Consider the following 19,541-nt stretch of genomic DNA (forward strand, 5'->3'; position numbering starts at 1 on the left):
AAAGGCACGCTCAGCACCAGGAGACCGAGAGCTCGCACGAGGAAGGGAAGAAAAGAAAGACAAAAAGGAAAAAAACTCCATGGGACCTCGTCAAGCTGAATCAATTACGTATCGTAATGTATCATGTCCTCTGTTCATTTATTCGGAGTAGTTTTCTGAGTTCGTATATTCAAAGTTATGTGAAAATCGAGGTTCAATTTTTGAATTGTGTAGCATAGAATTTTCATGGGAATGATGGATAATGGCATTGTGAAGTCGTGAGTTTGACGAGAGCCAATTTAAAATAAGATTTTGTTGGGTTGAGATTTGTTTAGATTTGAGTAGTCGCCGGATAAGCGATTTGTTAGTGTATGAGTCGTTTAATCTATACAGACTCAATTTGGTCATTTTGTCTAACATATGGTAGGCGGTTTAGTTGCTTAGTTTATGTATGAGTTAGGGTAACGGTCCATTTCATTCCATCGCTATAAGCACTTATATACATCATCATCTCAGCCTCGATCATATCAGATTTTAGATTGACGACGTATGAAGTCTCAGTATCTGTTTTCATTCTAAAACTATGGCCGATGGTAACAAATATTGGACTCCCCTTCATCAATCTTAATTTATAGCTCCGAACAGTGAGAAAATCCAAGCAAGGACTTCCCCAGAAATTTCACCACCGAGTAAATTGAAGATATAAACGCGAGATGACTTCCGCCAATTTCCCTGTCGTGAAACGGGAGGGCAGAGCAGGAAAGGCGCAAATCCGGACTGCCGAGAAACGCGACGGCGACGAAGGCTAATAACGTCAGGAGAGTAGAAGTGAAGGAATTCTCAGCGGTAGCAGGCAGCGACGAGCGGAGATAAGGGTAATCAGAATTGGAATCTGAAAGCAATCTCTGTACGAGCGAGGTTGAAAACCACTCGAAGCTCTCAGTCAACTGCAAGGAACGGAGCACTTCCATATTCTGGAACCTTCCCGATGTTCCTTCGCTCAGCATTCCTTCTCGCGCCCGCCGGCGCGGTCTCATCCTCGCTCGTTCAAGAATGAACGTGAGAGAAACAAATGAGGGTCGAATTGATGGGTGAATGGGCCTCCACTGGAATTAATAAGCCCAAATGCTGAATCTAATAAATGAATTGCACAAATCGGATCCAAATGTTTTTATGGGCTAAGGTTTATTCAAAAGGTTCAAGAGCCTGTGCTGAAAAAGAAAACCGCACTTTATCACTTTTCATCTCATTTTCATTCTTATCTATTTATTTATTCATTTAATTTTGATATTATCTCGCTATTTTTTTTATTGTTTACTTTTACAAAAATGAATACTTGAATTGTCAACTAAAATTTATATGTCAACAAAACCTTCTCAAGAATTTTTAGGATAGGTCAGTAGTTTTTGTTGTTCATGATCATTGTACTAAGAATTTACCTTTTGGAATTTCCTACTACTCGTGGACCTAACTCTTGCCGCTATTTCTTTGAAATTAAATTTCAAACAGAGGCTATTTTTCAAACAGACCCACTGATTTTTTTCCTTGAATTCATTTTTCTAACGTTGCTTATTTGGTTTGATTTTAATAAGCATAACAAGGGATAAAAGTTTCCGGATCTTTTTTTTTTTTTTTTAATTATCCTCTTGTAAATGATCCAACTTGAGGGGATATATGAAAACAGTAGTCAACTGTAAGATAACTTGTTAATGGGGGCAAGATTTGTGCAAGTTTACTAAGTCTACACATTTGACCGACCTATCATCATCAAAGAGGTAAAGTGATGGGTGACTGGCTCCTCAAAAGTCTTTTGTTCTAGTCTTCTTGTCCCCTTTCCAAGTCAACCGCCGTGTTTAAGTGAATTTCCAATAACAAGGCCTTCTTTTCACTTTCACGTCAAAAATCACACAATTTCTTCCATTTCCAATAACAAGGGCCTTCTTTTTCACTTTCACGTCAGGAATCACACAGCATCAATATCCCAAAGAAAAAAAGAAAGAAAAAGAAACTCCATACATTCTACTTGTCCCATTCCACAACATCGATATCCCAAAGAAAAGAAAAAAAGAAACTCCATACGTTCCAGACTAAAGCCAAATCAAAATCCCAGGATGAGTTCACACTGCTGCCACACGAGGTTTAGTTTGGACAATGTTATACATCTTCTTCATTACCATCTCGAGAGATCCTGCCGCATCATGGAAAGATGAAATATCATATGAAGTCAAAGCAATTGTGGGGGCAATCACCGTTCGAACATATATTATCCGTTTTATGTTCTAGGAGGAGGAAGAATTATGGGTTATCCTGGATTTGACATCACTTTGAGCTTGCTAACTATATTGTCCATTTTTGAGCTTGCTAACTATATTGTCCACTTTGATGAAGCTTAGCCCATCCTCATGGGCGTGTTTTGGCCCATCCCTCAAGATTGCCTTACTTGCTAACTATATTGTCCTTTGAGCTAAAGCTTAGCCCATCCTCACGGGCGTGTTTTGGCTCATCCCTCGCAATTGGGTTGTTACAAAGCCACCAGCTTCAGCCCGATTCGTCCTCGAACCACACACTTTTGACTGGGCTTGGCTCTATACCATTGTGAGGCCGACCTATGACCCCACTTGCCAACTATATTGTCTACTTTGGGCTAGAACATGCACGATTTTAAAATGTGTCATTGGTAGTTAAGAATGGTGCCACACCTTATAGGGCATCACCTCACCGTCCTCAAGTGATGTGGAATTTGATTCATTCATGTCCCCATCGCCATGCTCATAACGTGTGCTCTTGGCCCATCCCTCGCAAGATCAAGTCATTACAAACACAATTGGTTCTCTATTGGCATGGCAGGCCTATTTAGGAGGAGTCTAGAAATAAACATTCGGTACGAGTCATATCCAATGTGCAACAGAACTTTTGTTATCTCTTTAACTACTTACATTCTTGGCAAAAATTACCCCCAAACATCTATGCAGCGCGCAAATATAAGACATTGGCCCACACATAGATTCAATGGCTAGTGCTAGGAGTCTTAATCACGGGCAAAAGGGATTCTCTATACATTTAGCGAGACTCTAGTCTGTTTTATTACTCATTTGCTATTGTATTACTATACTCTTCTTCTCTTTAGGCACGTTCTCTTAAGCATGTGATCAGCTAGTGGCATTGCTTGACAATATTAGCAGATGTTACTTACATAAATGCATTTCGCACCAAATAAGCTCAGAGTGATGGTATCGGTTTGAAAACTTCAATTGACATAATCACCGCTCAGCACTGCCTTCCTACCACGACACTAATATGCTGTTGAGTAGTCCTTACATCCTCTCAAGAGACTTACCAAATGAATAGAGAGCCCTTAAAGGCTAATCAACCGCTCATCTGATGAGCAATTTCTATTGCAACTCATGAACCTTTTCAATAATTATCTGCTCTTTCCCTACCCTTTATAATTATTCGTTTCATTTCACGACTTGTGTTTCTTTGTAGAATCTCACCTTTTTATGGAATCAATTGTGGTTAGACCCAATTTTATTTTATTTTGTTCTTTTGTTCCTTGTCTTGCTTATTTGCTTTAATATGTAAGGGTCACCCTGTAATTGCTTGGAAAAAAATAGAGTCGTCAAAGTCTTTCAGTAACTGGTCAATAGGGGCAAGATAGGATGGAAGTTTTCCAATTGGAGGTTTTACTTTTTCGTCAGCCTATCATCATCAAGAGGAAGTGACAGATCGCATTACAATTACCAACGACGGACGCAAAACTTAAAATTCTTCAGTTGGGTGTCCCTACCTTTTATCAGAGTCTCTTCAAGTCTTCCGTGTCCTCTTTTCCAAGTCAACTAACGTGTCTATGGAATTGCCAATCAGAGTCTCAAGTCTGCCGTGTCCTCTTTATGTAATCAGAGTCTCTTCAAGTCTTCAGTTGGGTGTCCCTACCTTTATCATTGTGCAGGAATTGCCAATAAGAAGGCCTTCCCTTCAAGTTCAAAGCTGCTGCATTGTAGAGCGTCAATGGAAAACGGAAAATCTTCCTCTCTCGTTTGAAGCCTGGAAACCCCGTGTAAAGTGTCAGGATGGTCATGGTTCTATGCTGTGCTCATGCGCAAGTGCTACTTCACATGGGGTTGCACATCTTGCTCATTGCCATGTTAGCTGAGCCAAATAACTTATCACAGTATCAACCTTGCGAACCCATGAAATGTGGCAGTGGCGGAATCCCAGAAATAAGGTATCCCTTTACATTCCTGGAAAAGGTAAAGATTTTGTGGTTGTCCAGGGTTTGAGATCAACTGTCAAGGAACAAAAACTATGTATGGTCACTATTCAGTTGAAAGAATCTCCTATGAAGAACAATCCATTCATTTGGCGAATCAGTACGATATGGATGCTTCCTGCTTCTCCTCGTCCCTCCACTTTCGATCCCATGAACCCGTTTTTAGGTCACAGCTACTCCTTTCATCCAAGACTCCGTTTCTTCTATAATTACAGATTCCTTTTCTTTTCACTACCAAAAGTCCCAGTAAATTGTTCCTCTAAACCCATGAAAAACTCCTTCGTTGCATTAATACATCCAAATGATGCCTACTATCAAGAAGGTGGAGCCTGCCAATCGTCTGTGAAGTACCAGTAGAACTGAAGGAAGGGTTGTCGAAACAAACAATAGGTGATGTTGACTATGACCACTCTTTTGACTCATTAGAAATGTTATTCATACTGGCAATGTTACCGACAACTACCCCTTTAGAGAACGAAATTGAGGTGCTGATAAGCATAGTTTTGCATTGGTTTTTGATGTTGAACGCCTTTCTGGAGCCAAGATTCTGCTATTTGACATTACTGTGGTAAAACAACAGGGATCATTACCTCTTGTTGATCAAGTAACATCCTTCAAGCCATCAAAGGGCTGTCCTAATGCTCGTGTCAAATACATTTCAGACCTGCCAACTATCGCCAGCTTCCTAGTGAGCTTCTCTGGTTAGTACTTCCATTTCTATTATTTCATGCTTGTTTCGTCAATAATACTTTAAAAGAATATATTCTTTGCAAGTTTAGACACATACAAATAAAAAGGCAAGTGGCTCTACTAGTACGGATCCTCCTACTAATGTCAAGAGTACATGCGTTAGAAGTTATTCGAAGAGACAAAAGTGACAACATTTGGGAATGTTTAGTTTTGACATGTTGTGGTAATATCTTTTGTGATAATGGGTTCGGTAAAGTGGTGTTGATCAATTTGTTATTTTCATTGATGATGGCATCAATGAAGTAGGGTTGTGGATGTATGTTTTTATTTATCTTATATGGCCATTTGTATAACATTTAGGATCAGTGAGATGATGTGCTTTTTGAACCATCTTATTATAGTAAAATGGGTTTATTCATCTATTTTTACTTGAATAATGTATAACTAGTGTTTGTTCATGAAGTAATGAGATTGTGCATGCCATCATTTGCTCTTTTATACTCAATGGATGAGTACTTCTCCGGGATGTTGTGCAGTTGTGAGTGCCCTACATAAAAGTCAATTTCAATTTAAAAGAAAAAAAGAAACCATTCTTATTAGAAAGCCCCTCGTTCTCAGACATTTCAATGTCAAGGAGGAAGCATTCAATCACACCAGAAGGACTCAACTTTTATTACTTATTAAAACAAACCATTCTCCCAAAAAGACAAAAAAAACTTGTAGCTGTAATAGAAGATAAACAATTCCAAAAGATACGTACAGAATGAAAAGCATATAATATGCAAAATTTACCTTTCAGCAAAGCTTGAAACTCGTTTAATTTGTATAAATCGAAACTTTCCTAAGAAATGCCTATGGTGGGTTTTTTTAGGTGTGTTTTCCTAAGAAATGTGATACCATTTTCATATCGGCGGCATCAGGTTTGACATCCCGAAATTTGGCCCCATTTCGAATATAGGAAATGGTTGTTTCGTTGACACGCTTATGGTCATTTACGCTGCTTATTTCCGAAAGCTTTAAAGAAAAAAATAGTTGCCCAAGTTTATTTTAAAAAAGGGTTGTTGTGCAAGAAATAGAGAAAACATGAGGTGTCAGATTTGGACGCCAAATTTTATTGGCTCAATAACACAATAAGGTTTTAAACTACGTGCATGCAAAGTTTAATAGATTAATTTTGAGTATGGGAGTTAATACGAATTTATTTCCGAAAGCTTTAAAGAAAAAAAAAGAATTGCTCAATATTATTTCCAAAAAGAGTGGTTGGGCAAGAAAATAGAAAATAAATAGGGTGTCGGGTTTGGCCACCAAATTTTATTTGCTCAATAACACAATGAGATTTTAAACTAGGTGTGTGCAAATTTTGATAGATTAATTTTGAGTACGAGAGCACGTACGAATTTATTTTTGAAAGCCTTAAAGAAAGAAAAAAAAAAGAGTTGCCTAAGTTTATTTCAAAAAGGGTTTTTGGGCAAGAAATAAAGAAAAATAATGTGTCAGGTTTGGACGCCAAATTTTATACGCTCAATAACACAATGGGATTTTAAACTAGGTACGTGCAAAGTTTGATGGATTAATTTTAAGTACGGAATACGTACGAATTTATTTCCGAAAGCTTTAAAGAAAAACAAAAGAGTTGTCCAAGTTTATCTCAAAAAGGGTTATTCACCATGAAATAGAGAAAAAAATGAGGCGTTAGGTTTGGACGCCAAATTTTATTTACTCAATAACACAATGAGGTTTTAAACTAGGTGCGTACAAATTTTGATGTATTAATTTTGAATAGGGGAGCACGTACGAATTTATTTCAGAAAGCTTTAAAGAAAAGAAAAAAAAGAGTTGCCCAAGTTTATTTTATAAAGGGTTGTTGGGTAAGAAATAGAGAAAAAAAAAAAATGAGGTGTCACATTTTGATGCCAAATTTTATATGTCAATAACACAATGAGATTTTAACCTAGGAGTGTGCAAAGTTTAATGGATTACTTTTGAGTACAGGAACACTTGCGAATTTATTTCCGAAAGCTTAAAAAAAAAAAAAAAAGCAGGTGCCCAATATTATTTCCAAAAAGAGTGGTTGGGCAAGAAAGTAGAAGATAAATGGAGTGTCAAGTTTGAACACCAAATTTTATTTGCTCAATAAAAGTTTTAAACTAGGAACGTGCAAAATTTGAAGAATTAATTTTGAGTACGGGAACATGTATGAATTTATTTACAAAAGCTTTAAGGAAAAAAAAAAAAGGTTGCCCAAGTTTATTTCAAAAATGGTTGTTGGACAAAAAATAGAAAAAAATATTTGTCGGGTTTGGGCGCCAAATCTTATATGCTCAATAACACAATGAGGTTTTAAACTAGGTGTATCCAAAATTTGATGGGTTAATTTTGAGTATAGGAGCACGTACGAATTTATTTCCGAAATTTTTAAAGAAAAAAAAAGTGTTGCTCAATATTATTTCCAAAAGGGTGGTTGGGCAAGAAAATAGAAAATAAATGGGGTGTCGGGTTTGGACACCAAATTTTATTTGCTCAATAACACAATGAGGTTTTAAACTAGATGCGTGCAAAGTTTGATGGATTAATTTTGAGTAGGGAACACGTACCAATTTATTTCCAAAGCCTTAAAGAAAAAAAAAAAAAGACTTGCCAAATATTATTTCCAAAAATGGTGGTTGGGCAAGAAAATAGGAAATAAATGGGGTGTCGGGTTTAGACACCAAATTTTATTTGCTCAATAATATAATGAGATTTTAAACTAGGTGCATGCAAAGTTTGTTGGGTTTGGACACCAAATTTTATTTGCTCAATAACACAATGAGGTTTTAAACTAGATGCGTGCAAAGTTTGATGGATTAATTTTGAGTAAGGGAGCACGCACAAATTTATTTCCGAAAGCTTTAAAGAAAAAAAAAAGAGTTGCCCAATATTATTTCCAAAAGGGACGGTTGGGCAAGAAAATAGAAAATAAATTGGGTGTCAGGTTTGGACACCAAATTTTATTTGCTCAATAATATAATGAGGTTTTAAACTAGGTATATGCAAAGTTTGATGGATTAATTTTGAGTACAGGAGCCAAACAAATTTATTTCTGAAAGCTTTAAAGAAAAAAAAAGAGTTGCCCAATATTATTTCCAAAAAGGGTGGTTGGGCAAGAAAATATAAAAATAAATATGGTGTCTGTGTCGGATTTGGACGCCAAATTTTATACGCTCAATAACACAATGAGGTTTTAAACTAGGCACGTGCAATGTTTGATGGATTAATTTTGAGTACAGGAGCACGTATAAATTTATTTCCCAAAGCTTTAAAGAAAAAAAAAAAAAAAGAGTTGACCAAGTTTATTTCAAAAAGGATTGTAGGGCAAGAAATAGAAAAAAAATGAGGTGTCAGGTTTGGATGCCAAATTTTATTTGCTCAATAACACAATGAGGTGCGTGCAAAGTTTGATGGATTAATTTTTAGTACACTAACACGTACAAATTTATTTCCCAAATTTTTAAAGAAAAAAAAAAGTTGACCAAGTTTATTTCAAAAAGGGTTAATGGGCAAGAAATAGAAAAAAAATGAGGTGTTGAGTTTTTTTTTTTTTTTTTTTGGGTCAGTCCTACTCTATTCCTACTCTACACTCACTCGCAGACTTGTGCCCTGCCTCTTGCAGGGCGTGGGAGTCGCAACCCGCTCTCGAAACTTACGCGCCCCTACCCCATCCCCCCCTGAGAAGGTGAGGATTTGAACCCCTCACCTCCCCCTTCCATGTTGGAAGGGTGGCCACTGGGGAACCCCAGTGGTTTGGACGCCAAATTTTATATACTCAATAAAACAATGAGGTTTTAAAAATGAGGTGTTGGGTTTGGTAGCGCCGGTAGCAAAGAGAAGGTAATCATCCCGCATTTGTCTAGTGTTTCCTTGAATAGAATTTGCATAATATTCTCTTCTCGATTTTATATTTACTTAAAATTCTCGCTTGATGTTATGTTTAGGAAGAAAGGTTGATTTGCTAAAGAACAAGTTTGGATTTGATGACGCTTTCAACTACAAGGAAGAACTGGACATGGATGTTGCACTGAAAAGGTGAACAAGGATTATAGTAACAAAGATTGAGCAAATGACCGATGTACATCCAAACTTCAAGAAAGGCAACTTGGTTTGGGGCGTGACTGGATGGGAGGAGTGTAGTCTAATTGCTGCAATTGCCGTGAGAATTAGGTGATCTAGTCGAGCTTTGAGAAATCAGAATGAGGAGTATATTAGGAACTCTATATACCTAACAAACTTCGTCAATCTAAACTTGAGGCAGCAACTCAAAGTAATATATTCTTCCTCAATGAGCCAAAAGTAGCAACAATACCAAAAATTCTAGGCGAGACAGAGACATTCTAGAGAGACCATCCACAAACCCATGTCAGCAATTTGCCTAGCCATTTCAAATGAACCACTTCAATAACCACAAACCCATTACTACAACAAACCCATGTCAACGAAATTTAAAATAAAATTCAAGTGAAATCAAGATAGCTAAATCCTCAACATAAATATAAAGCACTGCAATTTCAAAAAGACGATGAAGGTGTTGAGTGAGCGTTAAGCAAGCGCCAGGCGAATCTGAGTGAGCGTTGGATGGAGGCGTCGGGCAAGCATTGGACGAAGACGTTAAGCTGAGCGTCGAATGGAGGCGTTGGGCCAACGCACAATAGCAAAATACATACGTATCGTTGTCAATTGGACGGACTGACGTCATTGATTGTGACAAATTTGATGATATCATCATGAATTCATTGATCTCCTCTTGTTGTCAATCCGAGAAGTCCGTTAAAAAACCTAGCCACAAGAGAGTGCACATTGGATGATGACCAGAAAACTTTACAAACTAGAAGTCTAAGATGAGCAACCCCGGTCACACAAGCATGGGTAGAAATTATATCCAAATTTTTTAACAGAGAAACTAACTAATCACTTTCTACAAAGGTTTAAGAAAAATTAGCCTTTTTAAGAGCCAAAATAACCCACATTGTCACTGGACTTACATCACTCGAGAGCATAGAGGATCTATAATTTTGCCTACATGGAATGCTAATTAGACCTCTTACCATTGATCTTCTCAAGAAACTTGATCACAATTTTTTAATTATTATCCCATATGATGTTCTCACATTTCATCACATCCACCCAAGAAAATATTCTTCATGTTATGCTTCTTCTAATGCTTGCAATGCACAAAGAGATTCCAGTAGGTCATTAGCTAAAAAGGAATGCACCGAAAAGTGATACAAATCATACAATCCAACCAACAAAGATGCAGTTTTTCCAATGACTGCAATGTACGAATCGATTCCGGTAGGTCCTTAGCTGAGAAGTAATGCACATAAAAGTGATACAAATCGTACAAACCAACTAACAACGACACAAATGCAGCAGGCACCACTTTCACCTCAACAAACCGACTTAGAAAGCTACTGCTTCTCATGCCAACACCCCCAAAACTCGAATCATGGAACCTAGTTCCCGACCAAACTCAAAGTTCCACTCATCCAAAGATGCTGATTCATTGAAATGGATAGTACTAAGTGCAGAAATTCTTCTCCACTTGTCGCAACACACCAATACCTCTTCCAAACTATTAGCTCCGCGATTATCAATTCACTAAATCTCGGCCGCAAGAAAATGATCGCCTGATACGCGGTGGCCCGAGCTAAAAAGGGGTCGATGGAAAATGAATCTGAACTCTAACCAAAGCAAACAAAACCTCCATCGCGCAATTCCTAGGAAAACGTTTCAGAAATTTACCTGATAAATGTAGGGCTGAAAAGGCATCCAGAAGAACGGCACGGCCATGGTGGAACACTTTGTCGTGTTCGGTGAGGTCGAATCCGGTTGCGACCTGCATCGGGTCAATCGGGTGGCGACTCGAATTGGGTGAGTCGAGTCTTCGCAATTTCGAAGGCCGAATTGTAGGGTTTTGGCAGATGAACGGGTTGGGCTAGATTGGGGAGTCGATTCGATCAAAGAGCAACTCGGCTTGAGCAAACTCCTTGGATTTGAGTTCGATTGAATCGATTTGGGCAGATAGGATTTGGGGTTCTTCCTCCATCGCTGGAGATGATTCGAGGCAAGTGAGAAAAGGGAAAACGTAAGAGCTTTTTACGGCGCCATTCTGTTTTGAAGGTTCTAGGTCTTTTTTTTTTTTTTAATAAAATGGTCCATGTCAGCGCCAGTCCGACCACGTAGGACGGCCGGTGCTGACTTTGTATCCACGTAGGCATTTTTGGGCTAGATTTGCCGGAAGGACTAAATCGGCCCAAAAAAGGTTTATGACTAAATTGGCACAAGACAAAAGGTTTATGACTTTTTTGGCATTTTTCCCTACATTTGTTTGTATAAATGACATATCAATGAGAGTAAACTTAAAAGTTCACTAAGAGAGTAAAAATCTCTAGCGACACTATTGCCTAATTTGTTTTTATTTTCTTTTTCCTCTTTTTTAATTATTTTGTTTTTTTTTATTTTTCCCCATTCCATCATCCTATAATAAAATTTTATTAAATAATACCAAAATATGTCATTTATAAATATAATATTCATATTCATATATTGAAGTTATATTATAAGATAGAATTAAAGTCGAATATATAAATAAAATTAAGATTAAATTAAAAATATTTTTTATTTTTGTTATTTTAAATTTCTTCTATTAGAATTAATATATTATGTATATTGAAATATAGTTTCAATTTTGTTAATTTAATAAGTTTGTTATTCGAAGAAAAATGGCTTTCTTATTGTAGATATTATAAATCTAGAAATATTATCCACATTTATCACATCTCTCTCGTAAGATAATTTGATCTAGTTTATATCGCTCTTATATCCAACTTTATCATGTTTTAAGTAGGCACCAAACGCGGATAAGATAAATTATATCTTATTCCGAATTTTATCATGACTAGCAAATACAATCTAAGATGCATGGGTATCATAAGCATGCAGTTTTTTTCCTTATTTATTGCTTTTTAATTTTTTTAAAACAAACCTAGACATCTCTTTTTTAAAAGCAAAGTTGCGGTCCTAGATTGGGCCGTGCCCTCGAGTGCTTTGGTGCCGTTTTGCTCCATCTCACGAAGTCTCTCCTCAATTTGCTTGCAAAAACTCCGGCTAACAAAGGTTCGCTCGTGAGTTCCTTCTTCTTTGAGCGTATCGCAGAGCATCTCGCCAATTACCTTAGGTCAATTTAACAATTTGATTATTGAGAAAAGAAATTAGTGTTATCATGCAGGTGTGTCCTCATCCAATGTAAACGAGAGTATTTAAAGTGAATTTGTGACGCCTCAAATCGTCACGCACTACACATGTCATATTTATTTTTTTTCTTAATAATTTATCTGCATGCGGAAGCATGACAAAATAATCATAACATGACATATCAACATCTCAATATCTCAATAGCTTAATAATGTATATATGCAATACTTTTAATAACATTAATTATACATATAATTGCGACACTTATTGACAGGTATATGACTTCAATTTTTATATTAAATCCTGGGGTTCTGCAGGTTTGTCTTCTGGTTGGTTGCTCTTTTTCACGTTAATGGGTATTTGGGATCATATAATTGCGACATCTCTTAAATAGATTTGTTATTTTCTTTCCTTTTGCTTTTAGACTTGAATGCACACACATGCGAGAGAGATTTGTCTCTTGGAAGATGGCGGTGTTCGAAATAAGACTATTTACAGGGGATGTTTGCCCTGTGGAAGTGCTTAATTTGAAGCTCCCTCTGAGAGCTACTAACTTTGGCAGCTAATTTTCTTGATAGTACGGTCAATGTCGGAGCTTCTAAATGTGCAAACGTCTTGATAGGAGTGGGGTCGGTTAAATTGGCTGTTAGTTGAGTGATTTGCTGGGGTATCTCATTTGGTGAAAATGCCAAAAATCTTTTGAGTGTAATTTGCTTTCTTTGCCAGCATCTTCACATACTTTACCCAGTCAATCTATGCAGTAAAATTGGGTGAAAAAAGTAATTAGAACACCTCTCCCGTTATTTCTTTTCTGGAAAGAAGTCTCATTGAGGAAAATTAGTGTGTAACTCATTGCTCTCGCATCATTTTCAGGCGATTTTTCTTTGTTAATCATCTAACTTTCCTAGCGAAATCTCACGGAAAATAAGAAATTACTAGAAAAGTATGCAAGGAAAACTACTAGAAAACCTGGAAAGGAATCATTATCCTGACAAATAGTTTCACAAAAGGAATACTTTCTCTTGTATGGATGTGCAAGGGACACGTAAGACTCTTCTGAAATGTTCTTGTGGTGAATTAAATACTATTTCTGGGTACTCTTTTGGCTTTTATTTAGATTCCGATCCCTAGGCAGTTGAATTACCTTCAAGTATAGGGTGATCATACATTTTATTCTTTGCAGGTTATATCGGTTCTGTTTCATTCTTGAACACTGTGTTGCAAGTCAACAAGCTCCGTTCTGTAAACCCAAAATTGACATATGGTGAGTACATTTGTCATAATGAGTAGAATCCCCTAGCGTTGAAGATCAGTGTCATCTACCCCCAATAGCTAAAAAGATCGTGAGATCTGGGTCGCGGCAACCCTCATCGGAAGGTTGCACAACCCGCCGCGCCGCAACCTCCGTGCGGAGGTCGCTCGTGCTGCTCAATCTGGATCGTGGCGACCCAGATCGCAAGATCCCGGTCGCCACAACTCTCGCCCAGCCGTCGTACGACCCACCGCTCCACAGAGGTCACCGGTGCTCGCAATTTGGTCGCCACAACCCAGATCTGTGCGACCAAATCTGCGCATGATCTGGGTTGCCGGCGTCCTCCACGCAGCGACCCTCGTCGGAGGGTCATGGGACCCTAGCTGCACCACCTGCCCTTCGCTGGACCACCTGCCCTTCGCCGGCCGTGTTCTCAATAAAGAGAAGGGAAGGATTAAGACGATGAACAGTAGTCGGGGTAAAGCCAGAAAACGAAAATTAACGAGGACAATTTCGGAAGAAAAAGTTATTATCTTCAATGCCAGCATGCCGAGAATGTCCAAGGCAGCCCCCAACCTATCTTGAACTTTCAGCCTTGGGAAGACTTTGCCTTTGGCAAAGGCAAGTGAAAGAAAATTGCCAAACACTCAACATTTGGCCCAAAGGCCTTTAGCCCCTAAAGACCCTTGGGAAGCAGTTCCCAAACAGAGCCAACGTATATCATAGTGCTTTCGATAGAAATTAGTCAAATCTTTCTCGAGGGAAACGCTGCAGAATGGCTATATTTGCTATCCTTAAGCTCGTGCTAAACGTCAATTATTTCTTAATCAGATAGTACCTTAGAGCATATTCACCGTTCACCATACAAATTTAAGGTATATCGAGGCAATTTCGTTAAATGTGATGTCTAGAAGCCGAATAAGTCTATTTATATGGAGGTTATAAAATTTCCTGGCAATAAGAAGATGAGATTGATCCGGATGTCCGAGTGGAGTTGACTGTTGTGCCCCCCTCATGTCTGTAGGAAAAGAATATGCATATGCAGCCATTGGCTTCTAGTAAATTGGTGATGTCGTGGGGGGCTAGGTTTTTGTCGGCATTCTGTTAGTAACGTTACTCGTTACGGATGAACGTCATCGAGTGGACGAGGATTTACATTTGATGGGTAGTAATCTTGGTAGCTACCATGAAATTCCTCGAAACGGGGCTCAAGACAGAAAATGCTTTTTCTAAATACTATAAATGGTTTGAAGCTCATCCAAAAGCAAGCGCTGCTCCGTAATTATCTTGGTTTTTAATAATTTTTTTTATTTTTTTCGATTTTTCCTTTTCTTATTTTATCTTTTTTCTTCACTTCCTCTACTTCCTCCAGTCAATTGCCGCCATCTAGTAGCCAAAGGCACGACCTCAAGAAAGCAGCTTGGCCGTAACTAGGTGAGACTCGACCTCGACGGCCATATTTGAGGCCTAACCTCACCAGATCTGATGAGGTCATGCCTCACCTAGCCACTCGGGAGGGATCGACTCTCGCCAGTGGCTAAGCAAACCTCACCGGCCATAGGCAGGCACCGTCCATGAGCAGGTCGCAGCCTCACCAGATCACTTGCCCATGGCCAGCGAGGTTTGCCCAGTGGTTGTGCGAGGTCGCGGCCTTCATGCTCGGATCCTGCTTAGGTGTGACATGTAACAATCTACCTTGAATACCAAAATTTTTACGACTGTTATGAAAATTACATGTGCCATGGATAAAAATCACTAAATAAGAATTGATTATTGCAATTTCCATAGGGCGGCATCTACGATGCAAATTTTGTCTCATGTAAATCAATCCTCAAAGGTCATCCAACATAATTGTTTCACAATTCATTTCTTCCATCCAAAGTTGATACCACATAGGATGGCCACCCTAGCCACCGCAACACCCAAAGACGAGCATTTTCACGGTAGAAATGGCCGGATTTTTCTACGTAACTTCCTCAAGATCCATTCCTAACAAAAGCAACAAAAAAGTTAACATCAGATGCAGAAAAGGAAAAGATCATGACACGATGTAGCATTGAGGGAAAAATACCAAAAAAGTCCTAAATATTTTACATTGGTACAAATTCAGTCCTAAACTTTTTAATTAAATAAATTTAGTCCTAAACTTTTTCACATTGGTACCAATTCAGTCCATCCGGCTAATTTAAGCCAGAAATTGCTGACGTGGCGGCTAGCGGTCTTATGTGCGCCATGCAAATAAATTTTATAATTTTTTTAGATTTTTAAATTTTTTTCCTTTTTTTTTCTCTTTTTTTTTTCTTTTTCCTTTCTCCCTACCCCTTGGCCGGCGTCTCGCTGGCCAACCATCGCCGGCCACAAGCTGGTCGGGGTAAGGGGCTCCATGCCCTCGTCAGCCACTAGCGAGGGCCGCCACACCCTCGCCCAGATCCAGGAAAGGGCCAAAACCCTCGCCTAGATCCAGGCGAGGGCACAACTCCCTCACCCGCCATGAGTGAGGGCCATGGCGGCCTCGCCAGTGGCATCGCAGCTTTTGCCTGCCACAAGCGTGGGCCTTCGCACCCTCGCTTGTGGCTAATGAGGACTCGACGGCCCTCGCCCTTGGCCGGTGAGGGCCACGCCCTTCCTGTGGCCAACGAGGGCGCAGAGGCCCTCGCCAGCCAACGAGCAAGGGTTTCGACCCTCTTCTAGATCTGGGCGAGGACCAACACCCTCACTTGTGGCTGACAAGGGCGCGGCGGCCCTTGCCAGTGGCCCAGCGAGGGCGCAGGGCTCCTTGCCCCGACCAACCTATGGCCGACGATGTTGACCGGTGACCTCGCTGACCAAGGGGTAGGGAGAAAGGAAAAAAGGAAAAAAAAAAAAGAAAAAAAATTATAAAATCTGAAAAAAAAAAATTATAAAATCTGAAAAAAAAATTATAAAATTTGTCCACATGGCACCATATAAGACCGTCAGCTGCCACGTCAGCAATTTCCAACTTAAATTTGCCGGATAGACTAAATTGGTACCGATATGAAAATTTTAGGATTAAATTGGTCAAATAAAAAAAATTAGGACTTAATTGGTACCAATGCAAAAGGTTTAAGACTATTTTGGTACTTTTCCTTAGCATTTATAAACCATCAATTATTATAACTAACCGACACATACAACGCGGAATGACTTTCTCCTTCTGGTCCACTATACCACATGCAAGAAGCACTCAACATTTTCAATGAGATCCAATGCAATAACTATTTCCTTTGCATCCTAAGTGATACAACAATTAACTCTTGAAATACCCAGAGTTGCATTGCCCACATCCTTAGGAGGCGAGTAACTTGTAGCAGTCGTAGAGCAAAGTCCCGCTAGAGGAGAGAAGCAATGAAATTTAAAGAGCACAAACTAAAGTATACCAATAATTAATGCCCTGACATCTAGAGCATCTAAAAACTGCAATTCAAGGTCGCTACTAAGGGTAATCCAGATAGAAGTCAAATATGGTAATCATCTATGAAGATTCACAATGTCAATAAAAGTCCATTAACTACTAAAAATGCGACAACATAAGTGAGTTAAATTGACTTTTGGATTCTAAGCCATCCTCTAGCATAGGAAATCGACATGGTTGGCCTTCCGAATGAAGTGGTCTCTGCTGCTCAAAAGGATATCGTGCTACATTTCCCCGTAAATAAATGCATGGAGAATGAAGTACAGCCCTAAGTATAAGATAATAAGCACCTCTCACATTGATTTCTGCGTATCAATCATTGAAGCCAATAAACTAGAAAGAATCATAGACACTCTCTACAGCAGAAGAAAAAGCACTTACAGAAGGGAAAAGAAGGCAATACTTGTAGTGGGCAATCACCCAGTATAAAAAATTTAAAAAAAGAAAATTCACCCAGTATAACCTTGCTGCCATACTTCATCGCTTCTTCATATGCTAGATGAAACTCATGTGCGAGATAGACCTCAAGCTTATTAGCATGCTAATAAATAACAAAAGTGAGATCCAGAAGGATATATGTGACTTAAATTGACCTTTGGATTCTTAGCCTTCCTCTAGTGTAGGAAATCGACAAGGTTGGCCTTTAAAATGAAGTGGTTATGCTCTGCGCACATTTAAAAAGATAATAGGCAAGATTTGCAAGGATAATAGTAGTGGTGATATAATTGAACATGTTCTCGAGATCCATAAGAAGATAGGACAAGTCATTTTGAAGGTTATCCCACGCTAGCTTTTGAGATGGTGTGGTTCTTGATCAACAATCTTTCGTCTAAATGGCAATGAGTGTTGAATCGCTTATGGGAGATCAACTCGGTTCCCGATTAAGCTTGTAAGGGCTTTTTTGAATGAATACTATAGGATTGAAGCCACAAAGATTTCGACTCAAGAAATGAATTCAACCCGACCAGGGATGAATGTGATCCTAAGGGATTTCCGTCTATTTTTCCATGGTTACCTAACGTGACTCTAGAATTTTCAAAGGAAATTATTAAGAAATTAAATAAATTTTTCCTTGTTCATAGGTTAACTTGGCGTTAGCTTCTTCTTTTTTTCTTTTTTTTTGTCTCTACTTTATGAATATCTTTTGTAGATAGTTTCTTCCATATTAATGTTGTTAGAGCTATTGATGTATTGGTTACATTATCTTTCGTTAATGTATATTCAATGTCCTGCTTCTGTTATTTTTAATACTCGTGAGTAGTTCAAAGAAGTTTTAGTAGCTTCAAAGGGCTTATTTTGCATATTATATTAATAATAATTTTAAGTTAGGATTTTTGGATGATGATCAGAGGCAAAGCCTTAAATGCTAATTGTCACAATTAGAAAAATTGATCTAACTTTGTCCAGGATTTGAGGAAAATTCTGTTTTCTTTGATATTTTGACAAAGAGATAATGAAGATAATAATGCTGAATCGTTGAATCGTTAACCTCTTTTATCATTCAAAACACCGGAAAAAGAAGAAGAAGAAGATATGCTTAAATGCTCTGTTTGTCAATTGAGGCTAAGTAGTTTTCTCTTGTGATTTTGCTTTTGAGATGGGTTTATTGTGATTCTGCTTCTGCGTTGAGATGGACTTGCGGACTTGCGATGTTAAATCAATATTACTTTAGAGGATCTTAGCAAGAATTATCGTAGTCAAAGATCTCATCATTACACATATTGAGGCCCTTGCATTTTGTTCCCATTTGAGAGGAACAATAGTTGAAGCAATTTCAAAAGAAGAAATTCAATGATCACTTGAAATGGCACAATCGCAGTGGAAAGCTTTGTTTTTTTGCCTAAAAAAATGGCGAAGTGTAAAGGATGGGCACGTGAACACTTTAGCCGATGTGCTGGTCTATGCATTATGACCGAGAGGAGGTTTCATGCGCATTTTAATTGTATATGAGGGCTAGGAAGTTGTAATCCTTGGAAATTTTAGCCAAATTTATAAGAGAACTAAATCATACGTTTCATTGAACCTCATCTAGAAAGATTATATAGATAGATTACCTTGGCATGCTTCACCCAAAAAGGACTAAACCTCATCTAGGTATATTATATAGGTAGATTACCTTGGCACATTTTAATCTGATGAAGATAGATTACATAATAAGTTTAAAATAGGAAAGACAATCAAAGAGACATGGCGTTCTGATGTTTATCATACTTAATTTAAATTTTGGATTTGCTGTTAAGGCCTTTTGATTCAAATTCCTTAAATAAGTCCAGCGGCATTTGAAGCCCGGCATTTGAAGTAGGAGGCTGTTCTAAGTTGGAAGCAAACCTAACTAGAAGTTGAAAGAGCGTAATTTTCTTCCAATATTGGTGGTTTAGGTATGAGTGAACCAATAATGAAATTGCATGCTTAGCTTCAGACCCGGTGAGCTCAAGAGACGCCACAATCGATCCACTAGTATTGATCCACCCACCATGCCGCAACAGGCGCCCACCACTACACAGGCGCTACTACACACCGTCCTGCATTCCTTATTATCCCTACCTTGCCCGTCCATTCAACAAGTCTAGTCACTATCCCTAACCTTGGCAATCCTCCTTTGAATACCACTTGTTCTAATTTTAAACTTCAACGAGAATCCTCCCATAATTTCTACCTTCCTAATCTTTTCCCATCTCATTCAATTAGTT

This window comes from Eucalyptus grandis, chromosome 11 (assembly GCF_016545825.1).
Source record: "Eucalyptus grandis isolate ANBG69807.140 chromosome 11, ASM1654582v1, whole genome shotgun sequence".
In the NCBI taxonomy this organism is placed as follows: domain Eukaryota; kingdom Viridiplantae; phylum Streptophyta; class Magnoliopsida; order Myrtales; family Myrtaceae; genus Eucalyptus; species Eucalyptus grandis.